At 38.8% G+C, this 16,585-nt stretch overlaps 1 pseudogene; it reads left to right on the top strand.

The window, feature by feature from the left end:
* Window positions 1–4,272: 4,272 nt before the first annotated feature.
* LOC145067590 (heat shock cognate 70 kDa protein-like) lies at window positions 4,273–6,196 on the top strand (annotated as a pseudogene).
* Window positions 6,197–16,585: the final 10,389 nt, after the last annotated feature.

The raw sequence follows: 16,585 nt of genomic DNA, 5'->3' as shown, positions 1-16,585 counted from the left end.
ATATATATATGGAAAAGTGAATATACCCTTAAGGGTATGTAAGTTTACGTACCCAAACTCACCATAATACGTCGTTTTGTTTAATATATTTATTATAATGTTTTTAAACTTCAATCCCTAATTGATTTACTTTCAAGATTTTTAAAATTTTACTATTATCTTACTCTTATATCACATCTTTTTGCCGAACACCTATTAGGCTATATATATTATAGTTGAAAATAAAAATTATGTAAGAGGAACATAAATGTGAAATTTATAAAAATCTTGAACGTAAATTAAGTTAGAAGTTGAATTATAAGAACATTGGACAATTACAATGTATACATATTATACAAAACGACGTAGTATGATGTTTTTGAATATTTAAGCTTATATATCCTTAAGGGTATATTACTTTTCATATATATATATATATATATATATATATATATATATATATATATATATATATATATATATATATATATATTGCAGTCTTAAGTCACACATTAACATACGTCCTGACTCACGACAACTCATAAAACATGAAGCTTGACATTGCCATCACGATGCACCTAACGTTATTTTATTCATTGATATTAGCAATAATATAAGAGAATTCATAAATAAGTTCTCAAGTAAATATAAATATAAAGAAAAAAGATTTGTAATCGAAACAAATCCATAAAACTTGCAAACACGATTTTTTTTCAATCAACACATTGATAAGACCCAAGCTTTGAGCAACGATGAGACTAAAAATTCCATTTGCCACTGAATTTTTTCCATAGTCCCATAAAAGATACAAGACTGCATTGAGAGCTCGGCATATATGAGGTGGTGTCTACATGGCATGGCAAACACCAACACTCATGCTTGGCATGGAGCTCGACATTCATGGACTTGGCAAAAACTTGCCATGTTCTCCCCTCTCATGCTACACTTTCTCGTTTCTCGTTTCTCCACAAACCATGGCAAATGCTACCTTCTTTGTATGGCAAGGATGTGGAGTTCGGCGCCTTCTATCCCCACTCCCCTCGGTTTTATAGTTTAACTTGTAATGCAATTTATACATGTTACCTACTTATTAATGTTGTATGTATGATAAAAAAAATAAAAAAATAGATATAGAAGATGATAATAAGCTTTACAAAGAGAAAAGTATGATTAATTTATAAAAGTATGATTAATTTATAAAAGATAAATATGATTAATTTATAAAAGATAAATATAAAAAATGCTAAAATTGCATTCTATATTCTTTGTAGATACATTAACTTTTTTGGATTATTTTACAGAAATAATTAAAATTTGTTAAATTAAAGTCCATCCAAATATATATGGTCACGTATCTTGATCATGCAAATCTTTGATTCCGAAACCGTGTGCAAAAATATCGCCCACACCCTAAAAATTATGTTACAAAACCTTAAATATCACAACTACTCACCATCGTTAAGTTGCTTCCTCCCGGTTGCACAATCGTCATCATCCGCCACTTCTGCGCCTTCTTCACCACCGGCCACTAGCCTACTCCGTCACTGGCACTGCCATTTGTTATTCTGTATGTAATCTATGATTTCTCTTCATCTTAAAAAGTAAATTATCCACAGATTCTTCGTGTGTTAAGAGAATGTGTTTAATGTACTTGTACCAATGATATTTCTGATCTCTATGCCGTTTGTGATTTTCTTTGTATCATGCGGATTGAATTTTAATCATAGGATCATCCGAGGTTATTAAGATATAAGTTGAAATTTAGTATCTGGACCAGAATCGGTTCCAAAAAACTGAGAACGAGAACTGGAATCGGTCACATCAGTTTCGGTGAATACAAAACATAACACGATATTGAGACAACTTCAACATTTGGACTGAACTTGCAATATTTTGTAAAGCATAGGAACCAAATTTGTAATTTAGCATAATGAAAATAATAATAAGATACTAGCATTAATATATGCTGTAGATATAGGAGTGATAAGTAAATAAAATAGATATACCAAAGTTATAAACAACTCAAACAAAAATGAAAGGTAATTTTTGAATAAGTAACGAAAAAAAAGGTTGTATATGGAATTTTATTTTCAAATTCATATCAAATAAGATTGTTACGTAGATAAACCTCACAATAAATCTTGTTGCGATCCTTATCTCCAGCAGAAGAAATCTTGCCATTGGTAGTTTGAAGAAACTAGCTTCCGGTGACGTTTTTTCGAGGTAAGAATTTTGTAAAAGCTTAGTTAGTTTACTTGTTTATGCATCACGTACGTAGAAGACCAGATAAGTTTGTCAAATGAAGATAATATAATAGCCCACAAATATTCTGTAGACATTATTTCATTGAATAGCTGGGTGTCCGTTGATTTTGAGAGTCTTAGGTGAAAAATCAAAATAAATATAGTACACTGTTATATTTTATTTTATATATAATACTACAATAAAATGATAAATGTTATAAAAACAATCAAAACAAAACAACAATTATACGTTACATAATCTTAAATAGTTAAATGAATAACGAGATCCTCTTTGCATTCTTGGTAGCAAAGTTGGTCAATAACTTTTCATAATCATTATTTTTTCAATATATCATTCTCAATAGCTATCATAGCCTATACATCTACTATTTTCTTATGACATTGTTGATGGCAAATATGACTTTACTACATCAATTTTGATCTCTATCAACACTATTAAACATTAATATCACTATTTTTTATTTATTTATTATTATTATTATTATTTTTTTTTTTGCATTTTTACTACCTAATAGATGTGTAGGAGACATAATTTTTGAAAATTATATATTATATATAACATTAACAATGATGTGAAAATCATAAACATTATTTTAATCAAGTATGCAAATGACACAAAACATGATCAAATTCACAGAACCTAGAGAAAACTAGCAATTGGAGAAATCACTCAAAACATAAATCAGATTTCGTAATGCACCAATGTGAAGTCGGAGAAATTCAATCATTTAGAATATGTGTGTTAGTGTGCAAAGCGACGACAATCATAATATAAAAATGAAAGACCGTCAGATTCAGAAATCAAGAAAAGTGGGATACTTGTTTAATTTCAGTCGACAATAGAAACAAGAGCACGAGTGCAATAAAAAATGATAGGTGGAGTCCAGTGGACTCAGAAAACAAGAGAATGAGTGCAATAAAAAACGGTAGGCTGAGTCCAGTGGACTCAGCAAACCAAGAAACAAGAAACTTCGTTTGATCTTTGTATCCGCAAATTTGGAATTGGAACAAAAAGTAAGCTCTTGCTTGCTGCAAATCTAGATTAGCTTATTATTAGTCCAAATGCAATTTTTACTTTTAAGCATAACTTTTTAAAACATAAGCTATGATTTTTAATTGTAATGTGAGCCATTAGAATTGGAACAAAACATTGGCTTTTGTCTTTTGGATTACAAGATTGTTGATTGTTGGAGCATTGATAGTGGATCCAATCATATGTAAAATTGGGCCATGTGGCGATGCCCACATCGCACACCCTCAAATACGCCCATGTCCATGATGGTATTGTACTTTGAAATGTTCTTGTCCAAGCTATTCCATAGTGAGACTAAAACGTAGAAATTTAGTCCTATTTGATTTAGTATTTAGCTTATATCATTTTATTCCCATCAAAATATTTTACAGTATATGTGTATACACATATATGTATGTAACATCATCTCTTAGAATCTTCTATCGTATAGGAAAATATAAAATATTACTCATGAAATGTTACAAAATGTAACATATTCTCAAAGACCAAGAATATCCACAATTAAAAAAAACGGTAAGCGACCCACATCAGACCCGCATAGAATGTCAGTGACGGAACACTAACTATATTTTGGGTGTGCTAGGGTTTGAAGCATGAACCCATGTGTATAATTTCACTCCCCAACCACTAGACTCCCATCGCGGGGTTGACGTTCAATGGATTAAATTTAATCATAGTGAGATGCCAAGTTGACGTTCAAAGGATTTGGAATTCAATGGGATAAAACAAACTTTTATAATTTTTTTAAAACTATGTTCCATTGAACTTTTCATGCATTATAAGAAGTAAATTATAAAGTTGTAAGAAAACTAAAATACTGATATGACAATCCATTAAAAGTTTTAGAATTCAATACATTATGGATGCCTAAAATACAAATCCATTAAAAGTTTTAGAATTCAATACATTATGGATGCCTAAAATACATGCCATAGACTCAGATAAATTTGAGCACTAATCATAAGCTAATATACTTTCTCTTTTGATGAAAGATTAATGGCAGGTAGTAGAAAAGGGTCACCAACCATAGGCATTGATCTGGGAACAACATACTCGTGTGTTGCAGTTTGGAAAGACAATCAAGTTGAGATCATAACGAATGATCAAGGCAACCGTACGACCCCATCATGTGTTGCTTTCACTGATGCTGAACGTCTCATTGGCGATGGTGCCAAGAATCAAATTGCAAGGAATGCTGCTAATACTGTATTCAGTCAGTTCACATTTCCCATGGCTTAATTGATTATGTTTCTCACCAATTTCATCTTATGCTAGATTTACATCGAAATTATAGATGCAAAGAGGCTAATTGGCAGAAGATTCAGCGATGTCGAAGTGTATGATGACATGAAGTTGTGGCCTTTTAATGTTATAGAAGGGACAAACGACAATCCCAATATTGTGGTTACCTACAACGGTTATGAGCAACGGTTTTCTGCTGAAGAAATTTTATCCATGGTTAAGACTAAGATGAAAGAAGTTGCAGAGGCATATATCGGTGACACTGTGAAAGATGTTGTGATCACAGTCCCTGCTTATTTCAATGATTGTCAACGTCAAGCAACAAAGGATGCAGCCACTATTGCAGGTTTAAATGTCTTGCGCATGATCAATGAGCCAACAGCAGCTGTAATTGCTTATGGTGTAGGCAATATGTCAAGTTTCAATAGGAAAAGGAATGTGCTTGTTTTTGATCTTGGTGGTGGCACTTTTGATGTTTCACTTCTCACCATTTCAAAACAGGGAACTTTTAAGGTTAAAGCCGTTGCTGGTGATACTCATTTAGGAGGTGAGGACTTTGATAACCGTATGGTGACTTATTGTATTGAGGATTTTAAGAGGACATGGGACTTGGATGTGACTGGAAACAAAAGAGCAATGACTAGGTTGAAAGACGAATGTGAGAAAGCAAAGAGAGTTCTTTCGTATGCCACTCAAACTTCAATTGAACTAGATTCCTTCCATGAGGGTATTGATTTTTCCATGAAAATAACCCGCGCTAAATTTGAGCAACTTAATATGAATCTTTTCAAAAAGTGTATCAACCATTTGGAGACATGTTTAACCGATGCAAAAATGGAAAAAAGTAGCGTACAAGAAGTGATTCTTGTTGGTGGATCGACTAGAATTCCAAAGGTCCAACATATGTTGCAGGAATTCTTTGATGGAAAGGAGCTATGCAAGAGCATCAACCCTGATGAAGTTGTTGCATATGGGGGCAGCAGTTATGGCTTCAAAGTTAAGTGGTGAGGCTACACAAATGGTACAGGAGTTGGTGCTAATGGATGTTACTCCATTGTCACTCGGTAGGGAGAATGATGGAGAAATTATGTGGGTTGTAATCCCTAGGAACACTCCTATACCTACAAAGAAAACCACCGATATTCTTACTGTTAAAGATAACCAAACATATATGGATGTTAAGGTGTTCCAAGGTGAACGCACTAGATCTACTGATTACTACTTGTTAGGATCGTTTATAATTTCTGGAATTCCACCTGCCCCCAAAGGAGTCTCGGTAGTTGAACACTGCTTTGAAATAGATGAAAATGGTATCCTCACAATTACAGCTAAGATAGTATCCACTGGTAAGACTGAAAAACTTTCTCTTATGAATCTTAGTGGAAGGTTGTCAAATCAGGAGATTGAGAAAATGGTGAAGGATGCTAAGAAGTTTAAGCATGAGGACAATGAGTTCAAGAGGAAAGCTGAAGCATACAATGCCTTGGATGATATCATATATGATTTGAAGAAAAAGATCAAAAGAAATGATATGCCACCAAAGGACTTGAAGAATGTGGAGAATGCAATTGATGATACAATTGAATGGCTTTCTACTGGCAAAGTTGCAGCTGTTGATGAGATTGAGCGCAAGAAGGACTACCTGGACTTCATATCTAGGCTTGCATTTTCTAAGTAAACTGATGGCCCCCTTTGCATAAGACTTTGATGTGCTGCATTTTGGGATCAGGATTCTATGATGTTTTTTTCTACTTTTATTTTTTTTGCAAATTAAATTGGATGCTCAAGCAAAGTAAAAAAAAAAAGGTCAAACATGGCATTAAACTGGTTGCAGAGTTTTTGACAATTGATTCTCCTAAATGAACTTTGCATCTATATTTCTTCCCAACATCGTTAAGTCTTTGAATTTTTTTACCATTCCACAAAGAATGTGTAAGGTCCTACATCCTCATGATGGATTAAAATTTTAGCCTTGAAACAGAGATTATTTTGAGTATAGAAGAGGCTATATAAATAACTAATAATATAGCAAATGAATTATTTCCTTCTTGTCACTAATATTAAACAGATATGATGGTGGGCTGTTTGGATAAGATTTATCCAACAAAATTTATAACAGATGAATTCTTTCCTTCTTGCCACTAATAAACACAAAGCTAATTCTTATATAGAAAAACAAATCGTGCATCTAAATTTTAACGTAAAGAAATATATAAAGAAGAGAAGCTAAATAGAAGTGAATGTTTGAAGCATTTTCCCAAAGTGACTACAATCATTTATCTCTTTCCTAATTACATAGCGTATTCTTCACACTTCCATTGGCAGGTAAAATAATATCATTGCCTTGAAGTAGAATCAACCGATGTATACAAGCATTTACAAACTACATGCAATTATAACATTAGTAACCATATATAGTCGTACATTGTTTGGTATTCAAAAAGGACAAATAATGGGAATTGAGTGGAGAAGTTTAGCACTACTATTGTTGTTATCATCAACTTAAACTTATTAAAACTAAGTTCATAATTGCCATTTTTCTTATTGTAATTAAATTCATAGGTTGTACCAATGGGTGTGGCTTGAGATTAAGAATTTATTAAGACTTAGGTTCCGCTTGTTTTTTGTCTGCAGATCTGCGTGACCTCTTTTGTTTGTGTGACAACATGCAGACATAAGGGCTTGCATTGTGTTTGTTTTTAGAAGTCCACAGACGTAGAAACATCTGTCCGGTCTTCATGACACATACATGGACTTAGTCTTCTAAGGTCTGCACGCTTTTATTCAAAACCTAAAAATATAATTTAACACACCCACCATCTCCCAAATCTCGACATTACTTTCCTCTTCGAATACCAACGGTCTCTCAAATCTCATGAGGTTGTTGCCTTTCGTTCACATCCACCACTTGCTTATGTTTTAGGTCCGCTACTTATGACTCTGTAACTTTACCCGCTTCAATAGATAGCTGCATCGATGCCCCACCAGTTTCCGAGCCTTGTCCATCCGTACCTCTTGAACATCGGTCAATAGCAGCAACATCATGCGTCAGTGCCACTTCTTGCTGCTGGTCTGCACCCTATCCTCCGCAGATTCATCCTTTGGGGTTCTCCCACTATCCGTCACCTTGGTCACTTCTTTTAGCGGTCATGCGCGGTCTACACGTCAACAGTTCATGGATTTGTCTTCAATGTTTCTGGCTATGTCAGTCCAACCTCCTCTCGAAAACAACTACTACATAGATTCTGGGCTAGCTTGCATATGTCCTTTAACTCATGCAACATGTTTTCTCTAGCATCGTGTAATTCTAAATCTATTATGGTCGTTAATGGTGTTGTACTATCCTTCACTCATATTAGTCACACTTTTTTTTTCCACACGCGCACAACCGCTTTGCTTTAAACAATGTACTCAGCTAAAATGGGTCAAAAGCCTCATGTCTATGTGAAAATTCATTGTTGATAACATTTTGTATGTTACATTTTACCCATTTGGTTTCACTATGAAGTAATTTAAAACATGTGCGTTCATTCAACAATGTGATAGTCTTGGTGACATCTACCATATTGTTCCTTGAACGAGCGACTCTCTTCTTTCTACCACCTGCATTTCCGTCTCTCTTTCTTCCTACCTGGCAATGTCGTCTTGGACATCCAATGTCACAACTGGAAATTTTGTGTCATGTAATCTATACACTCAAGTTAATGTGAATCAAAAACTTAAGAGCATGTGTGATACCTACTATTATGACATCAAAAACTTCAATCAAATACATCATACAAGTGCTACAAATAGTCATCAAACAATTGGAAACCCTAGAAGTTCTTGTTTAGGTCCACTTTGGACTAGGACTTCCTTATTGGGCCCAAATGGACCAATAAGCTTCCAATTTGACTATCATGGGCTTAGAACCCTAATTGGGCTCTAATTGGACCCACAATCATTTATTTTAACATTTTGGGCCATTGTGGGCCTAGAATGAAATGAATTAAAAGCCTTGATCCATAATTAACCTAATCTAGCTTAATGAAGAATAAAAGTCACAATTTTATTTTAAAGGGCCAATGATCACCCAAACTAACTTTAATATTGGGCCTAGAGGCAAAAAGCCCAAAAATCTTTCCTTCCCTCTCTATTTTCGGCCCAAGCCCAAGGATAAAGGAGGAGTTGACTTTGGATTGCCACCTCATTTTTATTCATTGGATATCCATGCATGGAACTCATACTTCCAAGCAGCTATCTTATCAAGGATCACTTATCTTCTTTTCCCTCCTTCACTCTCGGCCGAAACACACACACACACACATAAACAAATATCTCTCAAACTCTCTCAAGAACACTCAAGAACACTTCCTCCCTCTCCACTCAAAGATCTCAAAATTTAGGAAGCTTTCAAGAGGATATTTCCACAAATTCTTCATCTAAGGTAAGATTATGCTTGGATCTATGACTTAGATTCTTTTTGTCATCAAAATCTTTTCCTAATCCATGCCAAAATTGTGATCTTACATCCTAGAAGCACATCAAACTCGAGATCTTCAAGAAAAGGGTGCTAAGGCCAAAAATCACCAAGTTTTCTTCCATCTTTTCTTCAAAAACCGAAATCACACCCTAAGATGAGCTTCATACCCCCTATTTTCTATTTTTATGAGTTTTGTTGGGGGGGGGGGGGAATACAAGTGAAAGTGTAGATCTATATGTGTTTTTGTATGCCTTGTATGATTCTATGCTTATGTGGGTGTTTTTGTGTGTTTATAATGTTGGATCTAGCCATTAACCCCTAAAAATCGAGATATACTTTACGTTAAATGATACTAGCATCAAATATATTTCTACATACAAAGTGTTCCAAGAAAATTAGCTAAATGGCTTAATAACATTTTATTTGGGCTAAAAACTCAATTTTTGGACATAAAAAGTTAAAAATATAAAGTTAAAGGGCCCAAAATGACATATCACGAATTCTGATGGATGAGGAGTGTCAAAACAGTTTCAATAAAATATTTTCTGGAAATATACTCATTTGGAGGATTAAAAATATAAATTTCAAGCTTAATGGGCTAAAAATGACAATTTCGGCCCAATAGGGCCCATTATGCGAAATTTTCTGTTTTGGATGGCCAAAACTGTGTTTTTCTGTAAAACAGTGGACTACTAGTGTTCCAAGTACTTTTCAAAGGTTTAAAATGCTTTTCAAATTTAAAAAGGACCAAAGTTGCAAAAATTTTCCAATTTGGGCCAAAATTGTAAAAACTGCGAAATAGAGGGGTTATAACCGAGAAAACTGCATTTTCAGGGACTTAAACTGTTTTCAATGAAAAATATGCTGAAGAATATTAATTTCAATAATTTTTGGTGTTAAAATGTCAAGAAAAATGATTTAAGGACAAAACCGGAAAGTTATTTAATTAGAGGGTTGAAAAAGTAAATTTTACAAACAATGAGGGGCTGAAAACAGAAAACTTTCAAGGCTAATTCAATACATGCAACTTGATCAAATATTGGCACCGCGACTACCGACGAAATACAATACACAACAATACCAAAAATCGTTGTTAAACGAATTGGTTCGGTCTCGAACCAATAAAAATCCGAAACTACTAACACGACGATACCTCGATTCACACAAGTAACATTTGGGAATTTAATACACACGTGAGAGTGCACAGACGTCTATGCACCATCTTTGGGCCCCAAAGTGTAAAATCTTGTTTGTTGGGCCTAGCTAGCCCAATGACCTGATCTTAAGGCCCGAAGACTTCTACCTTACGAGTTGTTGGGTCTTACATGATCTAACACAGCGTAAAAGGACTTTCAATGGCTTTTATACTATTGGTCCCCAAGGGTCCTATGGTATTGCTAGTAAAGTCGGTATTTTATGCGAGGCGGGTCAAGGGCCCCTCGTACCTTTTTTTTATCCCCAACTGGTTAATGGAGTCAACGGGGTCTTCGTGTCCTCTTTCTCTTCGGATGTGGGATTACTCGAAGTCAGGGCGGTTGGATAACGTGATTAGTACGGACGACGCCTACGGGATCGTTAGTATAGTTATAAACAGGTCGTTTGTGTAACGCGTGTTTATAGCAATTAATCATGCGCAAAAATAATCCGACGTCGCCTGGAATTAATGACTTCACGCGCTGCAATGGTTTTATTTTTAACTTCATGGAATTTAAAGAATTAGGAAAACATCGGGTTTTCCTAGGGTTTTTCAATACACACGGTTTTCAAAATGTACACAATTTAGATGAACATTTTTCTTACAACTATAGAAATAAACAAGCATACTTATGGATCTTCACAAATGTTTTCAAAAACTCTTTTCAGAAAATATCGGATTTTCTGGTGGTTTTCAAAATGATACAAAACATTGCTTTTCAAATACCGCTTATGAACTCACCAACATTTCACATGTTGACGTTTTTCAAAATACTTGTATTCTCAGGTAACCAGTGAATCAAAGGAAAATGTACTCAGTGATGGCTTGCAGTTTACTTATTAACGAATCGAACAATTTATTTTTGGGAATGTAATGTTTAAACAATGTACTTCATGTAAACTTTATCGGTTGTACTATATTAATGCATGGTGACGAATGTTGTTATGTTTCATATATATTCAATGTTATGGTATTCAATTAAGTCACGACAGCCCTCGGACGTTTCCGCCGTCTGGTTCGGGGGTGTGACAGGTTGGTATCAGAGCTTTGTTTATAGTGAACTAGCATGTCGAGCCACACATTGATATGCAACTATAAACCAAAAAGAGGGACTAACTTAACTCTGAACAAAACAATGTAAATAAAACACCCTTGCTTGCATTAGGAATAAGAACATAACGCCGAACCAAACACAATAATGCTAGTATCTCGGTTAATTCGGGATTGTTCTTAGTGATACCAAGGAGTGAATGTAGCCTGATCAACTACATTCTCTCCAAAGTAAAACTAACACACGTGTTGATGAGATCGGGATAGCTAGGGAACCTAAAACTATACCCTTTATCACTAAAAGAGAACGTTTGCTTAGTCCGTACAATAGTCATAGCATCCTAGGAATAATGTTAGCATATTTACATACTCGCGCAGACAGCATGACTGGTTTTCATCACCCTGGAGACCCCTATTTCCCTAATCAGGGAAACAACGGATGGCTAGAGGAGGAGGAGCCTGAGGAAGAACCTGAAGAAGAACCTGAGGAAGACCCCGAAGAGGAATCTGACGGGGAACCGGAGGCAGAAGTCGAGGGCGAGCCTGCCGAACCCGAAGAAGACGAAGAGAATTTCGAAGAGGAGCTCGATGACAGCGAAGGGGGTGATTCGGACGTGGAGTCCGAGGTCATCAACCCCCCTTACCCGATCAGGGTGCCTGCTTATCGTGTGGGCCCCACTGGTCCTACCCCTCCTTGGGGCATTGATCTTTGGAGATGGAGCAGACATCAGGGACAGCGACCCCCGTTTGGCATGTCACGTGAGTTCTTTGACCTGAGGGACGGAGGACCGGCCGACCGAGCCCTACCGGTCATGGTGAGACGATTACGGGACACCGGCGACCTTGCTTAGGACACTGCTGATCAGGTACGCCAGCTGTGGACTAGGGTCGAGCGTGCGGAACAGGAGACGCGTGACGTCCTTCGGGAGTTTCACATGAGGCAGGTGAGGTGGGAGTCTCGACTTCAGGACGCAGAACGCTTGGTGGCTCGTCTTCAGGGAGCATCCACATCCTCGGCACCACCTCCGGATGCAGCTCATCATGGTTAGGGATAGACTTGTCTTAGTAGGTTGTTAGGAACTATGCTATGTACTCCGGCTCTATGTTTAAGTGACTACACTACTCATAGAGCCGTTATGCTGTCGAAATAGCATCACTTATGTATGCTCTTACGAGCAAAATTTTCTTGTATTAAATGCGGATAATATTAATGAACTTTTGTGTGCTTTGCTATGATATTACAAATTGTTATGTGTTGAGATGTTATGATTGTATGTCCGATGGTAGTAATGTCTAAGTTCGTACCATGCACCTAGATAGTAGGATCACAACCTCACAGAAACCACATACACTCAACATCTTTCCGTTTCGTGACAGAAAGATGCCTCTCCGACCTACTCGCGGAAACCCAGGACCAACTCCACCTGAGGTTGACTCTACTGCATTCCAGGCAGCCGTGTCTGCTGCGGTCACCGCAGCTATGGCACAACTCCATCAGGGGAATAATGGAGGAGGCAACGGGCAAGGGGCAGGAAGTTCGAACAACGGGATGAACCAAGGGTCTACCAAAACATGTACCTACAAGGACTTCACAAACGCTAAACCACGAACTTTCAACGGCACTGGAGGGGTGATCACTCTGAAGCGATGGATTGAAAAGGTGGAGTCGGTATTCGAGATATGCGATTGCCCCGAGCAGATGAAGGTGAAGTTCGCGGCCTGCACTTTTGTGGACCAATCACTCACTTGGTGGAACGGACACGTGGAAGCCATGACGCTCCCTGTAGCCAACTCTATACCATGGGCAGAAATGAAAGAAATGTTAATGGATGAGTACTGCCCACGAGGCGAAATACAAAAGATGGAGCAAGAGCTATGGAACCTCACTGTGCAGAATGCGAATATCGATGCCTACATATCAAGATTTAGTGAACTATCTCTGTTGTGCCCGGGTATGATCACATCAGAAGGAAAGAAGATTGAGCGATTCATCTGGGGACTGACATCACCCATTCAAGGGAATGTGATAGCTGCGAACCCTGAAACGTTTGACAGTGCGAAGAGATTGGCGAAGAGGCTGTATGATCATAACAACAAGAAGGGCGAGAAGCCAGTGGAGGCTGAGAAGAAAAAGGAGGGTGATGGCAAGAAAGGGAAGAACAACAAGAGGAAGGGATGTCAGGGCCCCAAGACCTCTAAAAAGCAGCAGACAGTGGCAGTTAACGCTGTCACCGCACCGGTCCCAGCCACACCACATGCTCCAGCCTCAGCTGCTTCAAATGCTTCAAGACCCTATTTCGGTAATCTTCCCAAATGTAATAAGAGCGGTCTCCATCATCACGGCGAATGCAGGGAATTCCATTGCACCAGTTGCAATCGAAGGGGACACACTGCAAGATACTGCAGGACTTATCCTCCCCAGAATCAAAATCAGGGAAACAACCACAACAACAACAACAACAACCACCGCAATAACAACAACACCAATGCCGGCGGCCATAATGCAGGGCCTAGCCACACCTGCTTCGGGTGTGGAAGGACGGGGCATTTCCGCCGAGATTGCCCTAACAACAACAATTCAGGAAACAGAGGAGCAGGAAGGATGCTGACTATGGGTCAGGGTGAGGCAGTTCAGGACCCCGCAGTTGTGACCGGTACGTTTCTCCTAAACCACACTTATGCATGCATCTTATTTGACACCGGAGCAGAGCGAAGTTTCGTAAGCGAGAAGTTTAAACATTTATTAAAAGAACAACCCCAGAAGCTAAATGAAACCTATACGGTGGAAATGGCCAATGGGAAAACCGAATCCACTGGGGAAATCTACATCGGATGTACCCTAACCCTTAACCAACACGTCTTTCGAATAGACCTAATGCCAGTGTCAATTAGGAGTTTCGATGTGATTATCGGCATGGATTGGTTAAGCCCCCACCATGCTGAGATTATGTGCCACGAGAAGGCCGTTCGCCTTCGTCTCCCAAATCACGAAACCCTAGTAATTTACGGAGACAAACCCAACATGAATCTTCGCCTCATCTCGTGCATCAAGGCACAAAAACATTTACGAAAGAACAAATTGGCGTTCTTGGCTCACATAGTGGATAAGGCCAAGGAAGAAACTAACATCCAAGATATTCCGGTAGCGTGTGAATTTCCAGACGTGTTTCCTGAAGATCTTCCGGGAGTACCCCCAGAGAGACAGGTTGAGTTTCGAATCGACCTCATTCCAGGAGCAACTCCTCTCGCTAAATCACCCTATCGGTTGGCTCCTGCTGAAATGCAGGAATTGTCCAGCCAACTCAGTGAGCTTCTGGACAAGGGATTTATCCGACCTAGCTACTCGCCATGGGCAGCTCCAGTGCTCTTTGTCAAAAAGAAGGACAGATCTTTCAGAATGTGCATCGATTACAGAGAGTGAAATAAACTCACTGTTAAAAACCGCTACCCACTCCCACGAATCGATGATCTATTCGACCAGCTCCAAGGAGCTAGTTATTTTTCTAAAATAGATCTACGGTCCGGATACCACCAACTCAAAGTCCGGGAATAGGATATTCCTAAAACCGCTTTCCGAACCCGCTACGGACATTATGAATTCGTCGTAATGCCCTTCGGTCTAACAAATGCACCTGCCGCATTTATGGACCTAATGAATCGAATCTGCCGACCGTTCCTTGACAACTTCGTCATTGTGTTTATCGATGACATCCTCGTCTATTCTCGAAGCAAAGAAAAGCATGGCCAACATCTCCGACAAGTCCTAGAAACTCTACGATCGGAAAAGCTTTACGCCAAACTCTCCAAGTGTGAGTTCTGGCTCCAGAATGTGAACTTCCTAGGCCACGTAGTTAGCCAAGACGGAATTCATGTGGATCCCTCTAAGGTCAAATCCGTGGAAGGATGGGCAACTCCGACCACGCCCACTGAAATTCGTCAATTCTTGGGTCTAGCAGGCTACTATAGGAGATTCATTCAAAACTTCTATAAGATCGCCAAGCCACTTACCTCGCTTACGCAAAAGGGCGTACCATTCAAATGGACAGACAAACAAGAGGTTGCGTTTCGAACCTTGAAGCAAGCTCTCTGTAGCGCTCCCGTACTATCTCTACCTGAAGGAACGGAAGATTTTGTAGTCTACTGTGACGCGTCGAATCAGGGCTTAGGTTGCGTTCTCATGCAACGTGGAAGAGTGATAGCATACACGTCCCGCCAACTGAAGACGCACAAAGTAAATTACACGACCCATGACCTAGAATTGGGAGCCGTGGTCTTCGCTCTGAAAATTTGGAGGCACTACCTGTACGGTACGAAGTGCACCATCTTCATGGACCACAAGAGTCTCCAGCACATCTTGAACCAGAAGGAGCTGAACATGAGACAACGAAGATGGGTTGAATTGCTAAACGACTACGAATGTGAGATCAAGTACCACCCAGGCAAGGCCAACGTGGTAGCTGATGCATTAAGTCGGAAGGAGTACTCTAATCGCTGTACGAAAACTCTCTCGATAACCATTCAATCTCATCTGGGCACTCAAATTGCATCAGTCCAGTCGGAGGCTATGAAAATGGAAAATAGAGCTAGCGAGGCATTGCACGGGATGGAGAAGAACCTAGAAGCAAGGGAGAATGGAGTATACTACTTCATGAACCGTATTTGGGCCCCAAAAATCGGAGGATTTAGGGAGGTCGTTATGAAGGAAGCCCACAAGACACGATACTCCATTCATCCCGGTTCAGACAAGATGTATTTGGACATTAAACAACACTATTGGTGGCCTAACATCAAGGCGGAAATTGCGACCTACGTTAGTAAGTGCCTTACGTGCGCCAAGGTAAAAGTGGAGTACCAGAAACCCTCAGGACTGTTACAGCAACCGGTAATCCCTGAGTGGAAATGGGAGGGAATTTCTATGGATTTCGTGACCAAGCTACCCAAGACGTCGGACGGACTGGACACCATATGGGTAATAATCGACCGACTGACGAAATCTGCCCATTTCCTGCCAATCAAGGAATCCTACAAGATGGAGAGATTGACGCGTTTGTACCTACGAGAAATCGTGAGACTCCATGGAGTGCCAAAATCTATTATCTCGGATAGGGACAGTAGGTTCACTTCGCGCTTTTGGCAATCACTCCACAAGGCAATGGGAACTCATCTCGACATGAGCATCGCGTATCACCCACAAACGGACGGCCAAAGTGAGGGAACCATTCAAACGCTTGAAGACATGCTTCGTGCATGTGTGATAGACTTTGGGAAGTCTTGGGATACCCACCTAACTTTGATCGAGTTCTCATATAACAACAGTTATCATTCGAGCATCAAGGTGGCTCCTTTCGAAGCACTGTACG

The sequence above is a fragment of the Lactuca serriola genome, chromosome 8 (genome assembly GCF_051521515.1).
Source record: "Lactuca serriola cultivar US96UC23 chromosome 8, Lser_US96UC23_V15, whole genome shotgun sequence".
In the NCBI taxonomy this organism is placed as follows: Eukaryota; Viridiplantae; Streptophyta; class Magnoliopsida; order Asterales; family Asteraceae; genus Lactuca; species Lactuca serriola.
Note: the sequence above shows the minus strand (reverse complement) of the source record. Positions and strands in the feature narration are given on the sequence as shown.